Below are 17,728 nucleotides of genomic sequence, written 5' to 3' on the forward strand. Positions count from 1 at the left end.
CGCCTTGATCATAAAGTTACTTCTCTGGAGGTTGACCCAGGGCCAAACAGCAACAACAAAGTGCACACACACCACAGTATAACAGTCACATTTATAAATACACACACACATACACACACATAAACAGTACATTGCCCGATTGTAGTAGTAGTAGTAGTAGTAGTAGTAGTAGTAGTAGTAGTAGTAGTAGTTCCAACTGCTGCTGCTACTTGATTTTGTTGTTGCCATTTGCTGTTAGCGTTGTTGTCACATTTGTTGTTCTAGTAGTAGTAGTAGTAGTAGTAGTAGTAGTAGTAGTAGTAGTAGTAGTAGTGGTGGTGGTGGTGGAGGTGGCGGTATAAGTGGCGGTAGTGGTGGTGTTAGTGTTGCTGACGGAGGTGGCGGCGGCGGCAGCGGTGTCGGTGGTGGTAGTGGTGGTGGTGGGAGTTGGTGTCGTCGCTGTTTGATAAGCATCAACGTGGGAGATTCGATTACGGCGACTATTTTAACTGAAGAGGAAGAAGAGTGACAAAAACAACAACAACAACAAAGGAAGTTACGGGAGGAAACTAATACACGGAAGGAGAAAAGATAAGAGGAAGAAAAATTATTGAAAGAAATAAAGAAGAAAACATGGACTAAGCTACGTTTAAAACGTTTTTAAAGGTAGGCTAATTGTTGTTGTTGATGTTGTTGTCATGGATGTTGTTCTCGTAGTTGATGCTGTGACGATTTTAGCCTCTGGTTATCCTCTAATCAAGCAGACCTCCCTTCTAAAGCCCCGTTCCAGTCGATCCGTGTGACAATCACACACACACACACACACACATTATCACATATGTGTGTGGGTTTGTCTTTCGTATTTTCTAAGGCTTGAGAACGCGATTCGAAGATTCTGCTGCTATTTCTAGCTGTTCATCTTTGATATTGTGTTCTTGTTATTTGGCCCTAGGTCAGCCAAGATCGAACAGACCTTTGATCAGAAGTATCCCAGCCATACCAATCCACTCTTGTCTGTCCTTCACATAAGACAGTTACGATGCGATTTGAGTGAGATTTGGTTGTTATTTCTAGCAGGTCGTATAATTATTTAGTCCCAGGTCAGCCGTGATCGAAATAGACCTGTGGTCAAAGGCATGCCAGCCGTGGCCATCCACTTTTGTTTGTTGAGAAAGATTTGGCTGATATTTCTAACAGATCGTAGTTTTGTTGTTGTTGTTGTTGTTCAATGGTTATTATTCAGCCCCAGGTCAGCCGTGACCGAGCAGACCTATGATCAGAGGTAACCCAACCGTAGCCATCCAGTCTTGTCTATCCATCACATTAGACAGGAGGTATGATTTGAGGAAGATTTCATTGCTATTTCTAGCAGGTCGTATAACTGCTGTTCTTGTATTATCATCATCAAGCCCTTAGATCTGCCGTGATCGAACTGACCTATGATCAAAAAGTCTTCCAACCGTGTCCATCCCGTCTTTTTAGAGGAAACAAATCTAGGACTACCATTAACCATTATCCTATGTATCCTGTTGTGTCTTTTGTGTGATTCGAGGGAAACTTGGTCGCTATTTCTAGCAGATCGAGCAACCATGTACAGGTTCGCTTGCTTTGATACTGCTGTTGATATTATTGTTGTTGTTGTTGTTGTTGTTGTTGTTGGTGGTGGTGGTGGTGGTGGTGCAGTGTTGTTGCTATTTGTTGCTGTGGCGCTACAGCAGCATCTTTTGCTGCTGCTGCTGTTGCTACTGATGTCGTACTTGTTATTGTCGCGCTATTTGCTGTTGTTGTCCGCTGTTGTCAATGTGTTGGTGGTAGTAGTAGTAGTAGTAGTAGTAACGGCAGCCGTGATAATTACTGTTTGTTATTTTAGTTAGCCCCTGTGGTAACGACAACAACAAAAACAATGATTGCTTCTGATTTAAGCACCGTGATTTGAACCCAGAATGTAAAGAGCCGGAAGAAATGCCGCCCAGTCATTTTATCCGTTGCTAACACGCCGACCTATCACGATTTAATTTTATTATTATTTATTATTTATTATTTTTTTTTGTACAAGCCCAGCAGTTTTTAGAAGGAAAGGTGTTAGTTAATCGATACGATCAATAAAGTACTTGAATGCTACTTTGATTTATTGACCCTGGTGGGGACGAAAGACAAAGCTGGTCTTGGGCGAAATTTGAACACAGAACGTAGGGAGGGTAAATTCTTACTGCTGTACTCGTTTCCAAACTCTGAAAGGTGGATTTTCGAAATAGCTATATCACTGCCTCATAGAGAAGAAATGGTTGTTTGTTTCTTTGTGCGATAGTATATCTTTAGCATTTAAAAAAAAATCTTTTACTTGTTTCAGTCATTGGACTGCGGCCATGCTGGGGCACCACATTGAAGACCTTTTAGTCAAATGAATCGATCCCAGTATTTGTTTTTCTATCCTTTATTTTTTTTTTATGTTAGCCTGGTACTAAATTTATTGGTGTTTTTACCGAACTGCTAAGTTACAGGAACGTAAACACACCAACACCGGTTGCCAGGCGGCAGTAGGGGACAACACACACACATATATATGTATATATACGACGAGCTTCTTTCAGTTTTCTTCTATCAAATCCTCGCACAAGGCTTTAATCGGCCCGAGGCTATAGTACAAGACACTAACCGAAGGTGTCACGCAGTGGGACTGCACCCAGAACCATGTGTTTGGGAAGTAAGCTTCTCATCACACAACCATTCCTGCGCCTATTTTGTCCATTAACGAAAAAAAGAACACTTCTTTACATTTTTGCCTCTCCACCACCACCATTTCATATCCTTTACGATAAATTTTCGCTTTTACTCCCGTCTTGAGAGACAGGTTGCAATAGAGAAATTCACCGCTAAGAGGCAGAAGCAAATACCACAAGGCACTTTGTCCAGCACGGACGATTCTGAGATGCAAGGCCACGTATTTTTAAGGATGGACAAGGGACATTAGATAGTGGTGCCTGCAAAGAGTTTAAATCGGGGAGCACAATTTTAGTACCAGGGGTGAATTGTTAGTATATAATAAACCGCGTGTGTGCGTGTGTGCGTGTGTACATATATGTATGTATGCGATTTATTTCACTAAAATGTGTATGTCTGTCTCTGTGTGTGCGCGTGCATATAATTACACCTACATACGTACACACACACACAGACACACGCACATATATATGTACATGAATATGTATGAATACATACACATACATACAAACACACACAGAGACAGATAGACGGACGGACAGACAAATAGATAGATAGATAGATAGATAGATAGATAGATAGATAGATAGACGGACGGACAGACAGACAAATAGATAGATAGATAGACAGACAGATAGACGGACAGACAGATAGATAGATAGATAGATAGATAGATAGATAGATAGATAGATAGATAGATAGATAGGTTTCCCTGTATCGACCAGCCTATCGGTTTCCCTGTATCGACCGCTGGTCACAATGCGCTGAGCATTGTTTCAACTTTCGAATGATGCACCGCCATCGCTGGCTAGGCGGGCAGGCCAACATTCCCCCACGAACCGAATACAAGTCCGTGGCAGGGCTGTTCATTTACAGATGAGTAAACTGCACCAACACAAAATGAATTGTTTTGCTCAAGAATGCAGCGCATCATCCGGTCTGGGAATTGATACCACGATCTCGCGATCATGAGTTATTTCTTTACTGCCCACAAGGGGCTACGCACAGAGGGGATAAACAAGGACAGACAAACGGATTAAGTCGATTATATCGACCCCAGTGCGTAACTAGTACTTATTTAATCGACCCCGAAAGGATGAAAGGCAAAGTCGACCTCGGCGGAATTTGAACTCAGAACGTAGCAGCAGACGAAATACCGCTAAGCATTTCGCCCGGCGTGCTAACCATAACCACTCGTCCACGTGCCTTCACACTCCACACTTACACTTAAACACACGCGCGCGCGCGCGCTTCCAGTTCGTTGCTTCACAGCGTTCAACATACACATAATTTTTCACGTCTGGCCGTATAGCCTTTTCCGTTTGTTTTCCTGTCTTGTTTTCTTTCCGTTTGTTTTCCTGTCCTGTTTTCTGTCCGTCACTACATTGCTCTATAGTACAAGTTTAATTTGTGTATACAAATTTAATTTGTGGTCCGTGGGAAGAGCCATTTTAACGATGCGTCCTGCCATACTCTTCGAAACGCCTGTGTTAGAATGGGGGTAGCTGATGAAGGAAAATGTTCTCTATGTGGCCTGTGTGTTTTCTGTACTGTGGTTATTATTATTTTTTTCTCTACGTTTTGTTTGCAATGTCCCGTACCCAGATATGCACGTAGGTATGCACATACCTGTACGTATATATGCATATACTCATTTATTATTTGTTTTACATATATTTTTTTTTTCTCACCTGATGAACATAGTGACATGAAACTCGAATCGCTAGATAAACTTTCAGTTTCAGTAAAAGAAAAAAATATTCATATCCTCTACAAGGACTGAGCATTCGTCCGACACAAACCAACGTACGTATACGCACACAGCCATACACACACACATATATCGTGGCACTCCGTCGGTAACGACGACCAGGGTTCCAGTTGATCCGATCAACGGAACAGCCTGCTCGTGAAATTAACGTGCAAGTGGCTGAGCACTCCACAGACACGTGTACCCTTAACGTAGTTCTCGGGGAGATTCAGCGTGACACAGTGTAACAAGGTACAACAGAAACAGGAAGAAAGAGTGAGAGAAAGTTCTAGTGAAAGAGTACAGAAGGGTTCGCCACTACACCCCTCGTGGAGCTTTAGGTGTTTTCGCTCAATAAACACTCGCAACACCCGGGCTGAGAGTCGAAACCGCGATCCTACGACCGGGAGTCCGCTGCCCTAACCACTGGGCCATTGCGCCTCTACTACTCTATATAACCAGTGGTTAGGACAGCGGACTCGCAGTCATATATATATATATATATATATATATATATATATTACATACAAAAATAAGAGGAGTGAGTAGACTCCTATATGCTAGAAATAGATGCCGAATCATCTAACCACGAAAAAAGAACATATATTCTTTTTTCGTGGTTAGATGATTCGGCATCTATTTCTAGCATATAGGAGTCCACTCACTCCTCTTATTTTTGTATGTAATATAATTTTAATCTTCGGATTTTTTTAATATGCTAGACCACTGGTTTTAATTGATTAATATCAATTTCTACCCTCATTAATAAATTTTATATATATATATATATATATATATATATATATATATATATATATGTGTGTGTGTGTGTGTGTGTGTATATGTTTGTGTGTCTGTGTTTGTCCCCCCAACATCGCTTGACAACCGATTCTGGTGTGTTTAGGTCCCCGTAACTTAGCAGTTCGGCAAAAGACACCGATAGAATAAGTACCAGGCTTACAAAGAATATATATATATATATATATATATATATATATATATATATATGTATATATATATATATATATATATGTATATATATATGAAAGCATGTATGTGTATGTAGAATAGCAGACGTTCTTATGGTTTTGAATTACCTCCCTTTATTGTCCGAGTTCAAATCCCACCGTGGCTGAATAATGCAACGAGCATTATTTCTGCCGGCTCTTTACGTTATGGGTTCAAATTCCGCCGAGGTTGATTTTGCTTTCATCTTTTCGGAATGGATAAAAATAAGTACCAGTTGAACATTGAGGCGTCGATGCAATCGACTCGACCCTCCCCACAAAATTTTAAGCCTTGTACCTATAGTAGAAAGAATTATTGTCCGAAGACATCAGGCGGCCAATAGGTAGAATCGTTAACGAGACGAACAAAATGCTCGGCCCTATTTCTTTCAAATCTTTTGTGTTTTTTGGTTCATATTGTGTCAAGATAAACTTTGCCTTTCAGCTTTTCGGGGTCGATAAAATAAGTACCATTTGAGGACTGGGGTTGGTGTAATCGACTTCCTCACTCCCTTAAAACTGTTGACCTTGTGCCAAAATTTGAAACCGTTTTTGTGAGAAGGCAAGTGCGTATGTGTTATTGGTGCTATAATAATTACTCTTTTACTTGTTCCAGTCATTTGACTGAGGCCATGCTGGAGCACCGCCTTCAGTCGAATCAAATCGACCCCAGGACTTATTCTTTGTAAGCCTGGTACTTATTCTATCGGTCTGTTTTGCCGAACTGCTAAGTTACGGGGACCTAAACACACCAGAATCGGTTGTCAAGCGATGTTGGGGGGACAAACACAGACACACAAACATATACACACATACATATATATATATATATATATATATATATATATATATATATATATATATATATATATAAATATATATATATATATATATATACATATATACGACGGCCTTCTTTCAGTTTCCGTCTACCAAATCCACTCACAAGGCTTTGGTCGGCCCGAGGCTATAGTAGAAGACACTTGCCCAAGGTGCCACGCAGTGAAACTGAACCCGGAACCATGTGGTTCGTTAGCAAGCTACTTACCACACAGCCACTCCTACGCCTATGTTGTTTAATCTTAACGTTCCGTTCTCTTTCTGCTGACTGACGATCAAAGACATTCCAATCTTGACCATCTCATCTTATACCCAGACCTCATACTTCGGGTCCATATTATCAAACATGCCCATTCCTTTAGATTGCAGCACGTCATTTGAGATAAAAAAATTTGGCTGCGATTTCTAGCAAGTCGAACGACCGAGTAGAGTAAGTCTCGTGTTCAATGCGGTTGAGTGAGGTGGGGGTTGGTAGGTGGAAACACAGCAACGATGCCAGAAGGAACTCCAGACGTGTGTATTCTGGGTGGAGAGAGTGGTATACACATTAAAAATTTGATATTACAAATTTATATATTTTTTTTTTTAAATTACATAATAGCAATTTAAGTAAAAATTAAGTAAAATTAACCCAAAGGCTAAAAAAGAAAAAAAAAATAGTCATTTCTACATTTTTACATTCAGTTTGTTCATTAGCGTTTATTTTTGAAAATATTTTCCCAACTGTAAATAGCAAATATTTTGTTGTCTGATAATGCAAGCTTTAAAGAATTTAATGTGAATCCATAGTTTAGGTGAAATTAACCCTTGTAAACATTTGTGTTTACGGCACATGTGTGTTGTCTAGCGGTGTAAGTAATTAAGATTTTGCTTGATAGATAGAAGTATTAGTTGCATATTAACAACCTGACATGGTCCGTTCAGAAGAGAGAGAGAGAGAGAGAGAGAGAGAGAGAGAGAGAGGGGGAGGAAAGAAAGACAAAAGATCAATACACCGCCTGTGAATCGATCAGTAACGGTAGTTTGTTTGGTGAGTAAAATAAATCTTTTATTATTTTTAGTCTAATTGTTTCCTCCCAGTTGTGGTCCTGGATGTGTGTGTGAGTGTGTGTGTGTGTGTGTGTGTGTGTGGCAGCAGCAGTGCCGTCCTAGATATATTTGGTCATTTGTCTTATATGGGTCATACATACAGTTGTTTGGAAACAAGTAACAAGATCACCCGGAAATACTACCCGAGTTGGACTTGACTCCTAACCATTCACAAAGAATAGGACAATTATAAATAATAATAATTATTATTATTATTTCTGTATTTTCCCACATGGGGCTAAACATAGACGGGACAAACAAGGACAGACAAAGGGATTAAGTCGATTAAATCGACTCCAGTGCGTAACTGGTACTTATTTAATCGACCCCGAAAGGATGAAAGGCAAAGTCGACCTCGGCGGGATTTGAACTCAGAACGTAACGGCAGATACCGCTAAGCATTTCGCCCGGCGCGCTAACGACTCTGCCAGCTGACGGGTTGTCATGATGGGTATAATGAGCTTCGTATATTTTACCCCCGGGTCACTTTGATGGCATGCACTGCTCTCTCACTCAATAATAATAATAATAATGATGATAATAATAATAATAACAACTAGTTGTTTCCAATGTTGGCACAAAGGCCGGAAATTTGGAGATAGGGCTAGTCGATTACATCGTCCTCAGTATGTTCAAATGGTACTTAATTTATCGACCCTGAAAGGATGATAGGCAAAGTCGACCTCGTCGGAATTTGAACTCAGAACGTGCAGACAGACGAAAAGCCACTAAGCATTTTGCCCGGCGCGCTAACGATTCTGCTAGTAGCTCGTCACCTTTCCCCCCTCTTAATAATAATAATAATAATAATAATAATAATCCTTTCAACTATAGGCCCAAGGCCTGAAATTTGCGGGTAGGATTAAGTCGATTACATCGACTCCAGTGTTTCACTGGTACTTAATTTATCGACCCCGAATGGATGAAAGGCAAAGTTGGCCTCGGCGGAATTTGAACCTAGAATGTAGAGAAACGAAAGGCTGAAAAGCATTTTGGATAATGATAGATATATATAAATAAATAATGAGCAAAGTATTGGCCTTTAAACAAACTCCTTTAAGTCAAATAATTTACGTACAAGAATTCAAAGAACTTTATTGGAATTGTTGATGTTGTTTGTTATTCCGTGTGTCAACCCTAACTGAACAGTCTTATTATTAACGTTATTCCAGCCATGACCATCCTGTCATTTTCTGAGTTTCTGGGATGGCATAATTTTAATATGTTAGTTCGCGTTACTCCGTAAGGAGTATAGCGCCGGTTTCCCGGTCTCTCTAGCATATACGTTCCCCATCTGGACGGGACACCGGTCCATTGCAGGGTTACTCATTTTTACCGGCTGAGTGAACTGGTGCAAAGTGAAACGAAGTGTTTTGCTCAAGAACACAACCCATCGCCTGCTCCAGGAATCGAAACCGCAATCTTACGATCATGAGCCCAACACCTTATCCACTAAGCCATGCGCCTCCACAATTATACTCTCATTTAATATAAAAACGATAAACGTCGCCCTTTCAAATCCTAGCCAGGCTCATGGGCCCGGTTTCCCGGTTTCTATGGCGTATGTGAATTCTCTTACTCCAGAAATGATTAAGTAAGAAGCTAGCAATCCCTTCTCATAGAAAAACTGGTGTGTTACAGAAACCGTTGCCCCTAGCCTAAATGCAAGCATTCAGACATGGTCTCTAGTCAAAGGACCACTTCCTCCCTTCCTACAGCTAGTCTTGGAAGCTTCAAAAAGGGGTTATACCCTCTGCTGGACCCTTTCTAACGTAAAAAATGTCAACCAGTCAAGTTTCCATTTTCCTTACTCGACTGAAAAAGGTCACTGAAAGTGCTAGGTATAGAAATAACAGCTAAATATCTCTTTTTGATATTTGAGTGCAAAGGGTCAATCAAGTATCTCTAAGTGAAATAGGAACCAAATATCCCTCAAATCTCCCCGCTTGATACTAGAGTGAGAAGAGTCACTGAATCTACTAAAAGTAGAAATAGCAGCCAAATTTCTCTCAACTCAGAAACAGTTACTGTTTTAAATAACGGCAGGACACATCAGATAATGCCATCCTACAAATGTTAAAAAAGGATTGGAGGGTCATGGCCGGCGTGTTCTTTTGATTATGAGTCTGCTCGATCAGAACCGACGCAGGAAATAACATTAACCACCACTACCACCGCCACCGGTACCAATTCCCCTGTCTACTGTCACTACCATTACTACTACCACTACCACTATAACCACCAGCATCGCCACTACTACCACCACTACCACTACAACCACCAGCATCGCCACTACCACTACAATCACCAGCATCACCACTACTACTACCACTACCACTACAACCACCAGCATCACCACTACTACCACCACAACTACCACTACCACTACTACTACCACTAACACTACAACCACCACCACCACTACCACCATCAACAACAAATTACAACAAATGGCACCACATATGTCTGCAAAAAACCAAACGTGGTGGTCATGACTGACCCGGAGTTAAATAACAACTACTTCAAAAATCCCAGAAAGATAATTTGGCAAATACGGCTATGGTCGGGTTTGAACTCAGGACTTCAATGAATGTAGTGTACATTCTACAGTTTCTACCATTGCATATTTATGTTTCAACCAATGGTTTTCATTCATCTTTTACCTATGGATCCCTTTGATTCCCATGTAGCTCAGGTGACGGAGGAAACCCTCACAGCCATTCGATATCTTAAAACTATTGCCTTTTTTTTTTTACCATAAGCGCAGGCGTAGCTGTGTGGTAAGAAGCTTGCTTTCCAACCACATGGTTCCGCGTTCACTCCCACTGCGTGGAACCTTGGGCAAGTATCTTCTACTATAGCCTCGGGCCGACCAAAGCCGTGAGTGGATTTGGTAGACGGAAACTGAAAGAAGCTCGTCGTATATATGTATATGTGTGTATTTATGTGTGTCTTTGTGTCTGTGTATGTCCCTTTCCCCCACCTACATTGCTTGACAACCGATGCTAGTGTGGTTGCGTCCCCGTTAGACTAGCGGTTCGACAAAAGAGACTGAAAGAATAAGTACTAGGCTTTAAAAAAGTAATAAGTCCTGGAGTCGATTTGTTCGACTATAAAAACCTTTTACGGCTGTACTCCAGCATGGCCGCAGTCAAATGGCTGAAACAAGTAAAAGAATCTAAAATCTATTATATTTTTGTTTAAATATTAGGAATTGTATTTTAAAATGTGTAAATATTTTGTACATAAATTCTAAGAGCAAAATCTTACGTGAACTCCCAAGGGTTACATGGAACCACTGGTTTGAATGTTGTTAATAATGGCCCTAGGAAAAAGAAGGGAACGCTATAGTATAGATATCGACAAGGCGGCCCTTTTTTTTTTTCGAGAAGCGGGCCGCATGAGACATGGTATGGTTCTTCATCAGGCGGACCGCAGTACTAAAATAAAATCAAGGTAACTTTTCCATAGGCGTGCCATTCAGAAAGCACCGCGGGCCACAGTTTTACCCAGGATAGTAAATAGCCTCCCGTAAATTTTCGGACTCGTGATAAAGAAAACCGATGTCTGTGCCGTTGTTGCTGTTGTTTTTAGTACTGTTATTTACCCTCTGATTGAGCAAACGCGTGATCAGAGGCTTTCTAGCCGTGACCGCCATGTCTTTTTTCCTATGTAAAGGAAACCCAGAACCACATTATCTGATACGTTCTGCTTTTCGAAATAATGCAGGTGTAATTCGAAAGGGATTTACTTGCTATTTCAAGCATGGTGAACGACCACATAGAGGCACCTTTGTTGGCTCGCGTTGCTGATTGTGTGTGTGTGTGTGTGTGTCATAACTGGACTGACCTATAATCAAAGTTATTCCAAACGTAGTCACCTTGCATCGTATATAATCTTCTTAGACATAGTATATCTCAGACTACACTATCCAATGTGTCCAGCTTTCAGAAGTTATATGATTCAAAATAGATTTAGCTGCTGTTTCTAGTATATCATGCGACTACGTAGGGGATGTATATCGCAAAATTCTCCAAAGTGGGAAATAAAAAAACCTCCCCCTTTCACTTCTACAGCCACTGTCTTTTCTCCGAGACGGTTTCAATCCCGAGACCAACCAGCTTCACTTCTTTCCATTTACAGAACTCATTCACTGATTATTTTATAAAGGCATGAACCTCACAAATTCCACATTTGTCTAAGTACACGCCTTAAAATACACATTTGGCTTTTTTTTTTCTTCTAATATTATCTAACACAGTGGTTCTCAACAGGGATCAATACGGTCCATGGAAGTCCATATAAGATTTTATTGTTCGTGACTGTGTGGTAAGAAGCTTGCTTCCCAACCACATGGTTCCGGGTTCAACCCCACAGCGTTGCACCTTGAGCAAATGTCTTTATCTATAGACACGAACTGACCAAAGCCTTGTGAGTGGATTTGGTAGACGGAAACTGAAAGAAGCCCGTCATATATGTGCGTGTGTGTGTGTGCGTGTGTGAGTGTGTGTCTGTGTGTGTCTGTGTTCGCGCCACCACCACCGCTTGACATTCGATGCTGGTGTGTTTACGTCCTTGTAACTTAGCCGTTCGGCAAAAGATTCCGAGAGAATGAGTATTGGGCTTACAAAGGATAAGTCCTGGGGTCGATTTCTTCGACTAAAAACCCTTCAAGGCGGTGCTCCAGCATGGCTGCAATCAAATGACTGAAACAAGAAAAAGAATAAAAGAATAATAAATTGCTTGTACTTATAAGCAGAATATAAAATTTTTTTTTCATACAATTCCTAATAATAAATATTTAATTATATAAATACTACCATTTCTAGCAGATCAAGCAATTACATAATGAAACCGGGTTGGATGAGGGGGTGTTTGGACGCTAGATTGGGTTTGATAAGCCAAAACACAAAAGTAACCAGTAAGATTTGAAAGAATTAGTGATGTACACTGCAGTTAGAGGATAAATATTTTAAAAGTGGGGTCTGTTGGCTGACAGGAGGAAACGATTCATACATACATACATACATTGTTGTTGGCACTCCGTCGTTTACGACGTCGAAGGTTCCAGTTGATCCGATCAACGGAACAGCCTGCTCGTGAAATTAACGTGCAAGTGGCTGAGCACTCCACAGACACGTGTACCCTTAACGTAGTTCTCGGGGATATTCAGCGTGACACAGTGTGACAAGGCTGGCCCTTTGAATTACAGGCACAACAGAAACAGGAAGTAAGAGTGAGAGAAAGTTGTGGTGGAAGAGTACAGCAGGGTTCGCCACCATCCCCTGCCGGGACCTCGTGGAGCTTTTTATGTGTTTTCGCTCAATAAACACTCACAACGCCCGGTCTGGGAATCGAAACCGCGATCCTATGACCGTGAGTCCGCTGCCCTAACCACTGGGCCATTGCGCCTCCACACATACATACATACAACTGGCATTCCGTCAGATGTAGCGACGTGAATTACAGTTGATCCGATCAACAAAACAGCCTGCTCGTGAAATTAACGTGCAAGTGACTGAACACTCCACAGACACGTATACCCTTAACGTAGTTCTCAAGGAGATTCAGCGTGACAAAGAAATGGAAAAAAACTGGTGCTTTGAATTGTAGGTAAAACTGAAAAGTTCCTGGCTTTAAGAGTATCGCGAAAAGCCTCGTTGGAGGCTCAAGCTTCTGAGTTCTTTTACAGTGCTTAGAAAAACTGAAGGACTGCTGCAATAAGTGTGTGAATCTGAGAGGGGAATATATTGAATAAAATTATAACATGAGCACTCAGAGAGCGCAAACCTCTGTCAAGGCAACACCAACGTCCTTTCAAGGATTAACCAGACATGATTTATAAAATGAGTATATCTGGAATAAACTCGACTGCACTCACTAACGAGAATACTAAAAATGAACCTGACCGCTCTCAAAAATTAAGTAAAAAAAAAAACGGAAAAATAATCCAGAATCCTTGTCCGGTACCGGATCAATCCCCAAATCTAATCAGTTCGTACCAGTCACGGGGCCAAACATCCTGAAAGTTTCATCAGAATCCATCCAGCAGTTCTCTAGATATCTTGTCTACGGACGAACAAACAAACAAGCAAACACGACTGAAAACAATACCTCCGCCTTTGCTATGGCGGAGGTAATTAAATGGGCCTCGTGTATTTTCTTTTACCCAAAGTCAGGAACCTTCCAACAGCCCCTCGTACATACATACATACATACAAACATACATGTTGAGGGCGCATGGCCTAGTGGTTTAGGTGTTGCACTCACGAACGAGAGGTCGTGCTTTCAATTCTTGAACCGGGTGGTGCATTGTGTTCTTGAGCAAAACACTTCATCTCACATTGCTCTGCAATCACTTCGACACCTGACGCGTGGTACACCGTGTACCTGTACAGGTAACGTCGATTTGATGGCGAGAGTGAGCTAATTAATGTACAGCACAAATATTTGATTAGTATAAGCAAATCATCTGTACAGGTTATATATATATATATATATATATGAACCATGCATGTACCCCCATTACATCACATCATTTTCATCTACTAATTACTCCAGCGTACGGGAGCTATAGAGATGGAATGGGGCAATGCAACGCTAGGCCGAAACAGCTGTAAGATTTTGTCCCTTCTCCAATTGCTAAATGTCCTTTAAATTTGAAATCTTAATTGTTGATATGACATGGTATGTCATAAGTGTCTGGATATTGTGTTTTTTGTCAATTTAGTTATAAAATAAACAGATTAATCAACGGAATACAGTATCTGCAAGTTGATGAGTACCTCATACTCCCCTCCATTTTCTTATTGATATATATATATATATATATATATATATATATATAAAATAATAAGGGTGATAAATTGAATATTAATTTGATTAATATCAATTTAAAACCAGTGGCCTAGCAAATTGAAAAATCTGAAAATTCAGAAAAAATTATATTATAAACATATAAGAGGGATGACCACTAAGTGGACATCCCTTTGCTAGAAGAAGACCAGCTACGGTCTGACCACCAAGGAGAATGCTCACAAGAAAATTCAGCAAACACCAGAACGTAAGCGAGCAAGACAAATGAAAAGATACAAATGTAATTAATATACGTTAATAGCGAAACCGGTCTGTGATTAATTCTGTATATTTTGTATTTTTTCATTTGTCTTGCTCGCTCACGTTCTGGCGTTTACTGAATTTTCTTTAGAACATTCTTCTTTGTGGTCAGACCGTAGTTGGTCTTCTAGGAAAAGGGATGTCCACTTAGTGGTCATCCCTCTTATATGTTTGTAATATATATATATATATATATATATATATATATATATATATATATAACGTGAGAGAGTTAGGGGTTGGGGGTTCAATCCACTAAGGGATAGTATCTATCCAGTATACTGCTGGGAGGGTACCCAATTATTGCTACACTAGTGCTATACTAGGTGCAATCAATGGGAGCGGGTATACACACACATCTATACATACATTTCTACATTCACGCACATGCATACACACATTCATATATACCAGGGCCGGTCCCAGGAATTTTTCGAAGGGACGACACACGGTCAAGAAGGGAATACAATTCCAAGAGAAAAGGGCGTAATAACATTATTTAGAAGGGCGCACTTCTTTTCTTGAGGTTGGTACGTGCCCCTCAGCACCCGCCGGGTCTGCTTCTGCATACATGCAAACATCCGTACATATATACACGTACACACACTCACAAACATACGCAGGCATACATGCTCGCACGCACGTAAGCACGGCGGGCTTAGGCACAGTTTCTCTCTGCCAAGTTCTACGCGCAAGGAATTGGTCAACACGAGAATCGAACCCAAAAACGAAGTGGTTCCGAAACGAACCACTTATCCACACACCCGTCCACGAACGATGTCTGAGGCCTCCCTACTTGTTTAACGAACTCGCTAATCCTGATCAGCGAGGTTCCAGACGTGTCTTACCATGCTTTTCATATCTAAAACTACATTACCCACATCCTTGTACCCTTCCTTCATAAAGGTGGTAGGCTGTCATTTAAGGGTTGGGGCGTTTGGGTTGAGGCTTAAGCGTTAGGGTTAGGGTGTGGCGCAGTGCTTTTGTGGGTGGTAGGAATGCATTGAAGCTTTAAGACGAACGATGCTGGTGTGACGGTATTGATGCTGTTGTAGTGTTCATGCAGTTGGTCGTTGTTACTGGTGGTGGTCGCGGAAGCAGTGGCGGCGGTGGTAGTGGTGTAACTGTTACTGTTAGCGGTGGTGGTGGTGGTGGAGGAGTGTTGTTATTTTCGCCGTTGTTGGTGGTGGCGGTGATGGTGTTGTTATTGATGTTGTTGCAGTTACTGGTGGCGGCGGCGGCGGCGATAGCGGTGCTGCTGGTGGTTGTGGTGGTGGTGGTGAAGGAGTTGCTGCTGCTTGTGCTAATGGTGTTGATATCATTACTGCTGTCATTGTCTTTGATGTTGCTGATAGTGGGTGGTGGTGGTTATTGTTGTTGTTGTTGTGGTGGTGGTGGTGGTGGTGGTGGTGGTCGTCGTCGTCGTCGTCGTCGTCGTGCTGCTGTTGCTGCTGTTGCTGCTACTGCTAACGTTTGTCTTCGATGGTTCTGATAGTGGATGATGGTGGTGTTAGTGGTGGAGGTGGTAGCGGCGGTGGTAGTGGTAGTGGTAGTGGTCATCATCGTCTTCGCGTCGCTGTTGCTGTTGTTGCTGTTGTGGTGGCGGCGGAGGCGGCGGCGGCGGCGGCGGAATGGCTCCCGGGCCACCCCTGATCTGACCAAGCAGACATGTTGTCGCAAGACGTTTCAGAAAACGACCACTCCATCATGCCAGAGTATATCTAGGACTACACTTGGCCCCAAAAACTTCTTCCCCTTCTATATACACTTCGAACGGGAAGGGTGTCATTTAACTGCTATTTCTTGCAAGTCGAGCAGCGCAGCCACGTCACGGCCTCCGTCGCTGACTGCTGCCGCGATTGTTCTTAATATTGATGTTGCTATTGTTACTGCTGTTTCTATGGCTCCTGCTGCTGATGATGATGCTGATGATGATAGTAATTATTTTATTGCTGATGCAGCAATTCTATTGACAGCAGCAGCAGCAGCAGCAGCAGCAACAGCGGTAGTAGTAACATTCGTTGTGGTCATCGTGGTTGGTTGGTTGGTTGGTTGGTTGTTGTTGTTGTTGTTGTTGTAGCAGCTGTTGATGTTACTACCATTATTGATGTTATCACTACTACTACTACTACTACCAACAACAACAATCAGAAGAGAACCCTTGCTTGATTGTAGTAGTTGTAATAGTCACAGTGGTGGTGGTAGTAGTGGTGGTGGTAGTGGTAGTGGTAGTAGTGGTGGTAGTGGTGGTGGTGGTGGTGGTGGTGGTGGTAGTGGTAGTGGTGATGGTAGTGGTGGTGGTGGTGGTGGTAGTGGTGGTGGTAGTGGTGGTCGTGGTGGTCGTGGTAGTGGTCACAGAAGTTGGTGCTACAGTTTGTCGGTAGTACACACACACACATACACATGAAGGGATAGACAGACAGACAGACAGACAGACAGACAGATAGATAGACAGATAGATAGACAGATAGATAGATAGATATGTGGATGGTCAGATAGACAGATACATTTCTTTTATTAGCCACACAGGGCTCAACGAAGATGGGACAAATACAATGTAGAGCTTTTCTTTTTGGGAGCGGGAAGGAAAAAAAAAAAAGTGGTGGTGTCGATCAAAAGGGATCGTAGGAAGGAAAAAAGGGGGGGGGTAGTTCGATCAAAAGGGACCGAGAGAAAAGAAAAAAAAAAAAGCGATCAATAGGGATCGTGTATCACAGTAATGTTCTCGTGTAAAAAGAGGGGAGGACAGTTTAGGTTTAGCCGTGGAAAGAAAAGCCTACGGAAAAGACCACGGTAACCTTGGTCAATATTGTCATTGCAGAAACTATAACAGTAAGTGACTCTCTTTTGCCTTTTTGTTTTTTGTCTAGATAGATAGACAGATAGATAGATAGATATGTGGATGGTCAGATAGACAGATACATTTCTTTTATTAGCCACGCAGGGCTCAACAAAGATGGGACAAATACAATGTAGAGCTTTTCTTTTTGGGGGGTGGAAGGAAAAAGAAAAAGTAGGGGGTGTCGATCAAAAGGGATCGTAGGAAGGGAAAAAAAGGGGGGAGTTCGATCAAAAGAGATCAAGAAAAAAAAAAAAAGATAAATAGATAGATAGATAGATAGATAGATAGACTTGGGCAAGGGTGGCTATGTGGTTAAAAAGCTTGCTTTGGAACCACATGGTTTCAGGTACAGTCCTACTGCATACCACCTTGGTGTTTTGCTAT

The 17,728-nt window shown here is 41.6% G+C and overlaps 1 protein-coding gene across 4 annotated transcripts in view; it reads left to right on the forward strand.

Annotated features, from left to right (window-relative positions):
* LOC106869243 (uncharacterized) overlaps window positions 1–17,728 on the forward strand; it is a 112,144-nt gene that overhangs the window by 1,103 nt on the left and 93,313 nt on the right. For 2 of the 4 annotated variants that reach the window (XM_014914909.3, XM_014914900.3), the window contains exon 1: window positions 1–645. This exon is cut by the window's left edge and continues 1,103 nt beyond it. The gene's annotated coding sequence lies outside the window, so the exon portion shown is untranslated. Of the gene's footprint in view, window positions 646–7,074; window positions 7,328–17,136; window positions 17,335–17,728 lie in introns of those variants that run through there. The other 2 variants (XM_014914916.3, XM_089359610.1) reach the window with 2 other exon arrangements.

The sequence above is a fragment of the Octopus bimaculoides genome, chromosome 11 (assembly GCF_046866305.1).
Source record: "Octopus bimaculoides isolate indiv1 chromosome 11, ASM4686630v1, whole genome shotgun sequence".
NCBI classification, from domain to species: domain Eukaryota; kingdom Metazoa; phylum Mollusca; class Cephalopoda; order Octopoda; family Octopodidae; genus Octopus; species Octopus bimaculoides.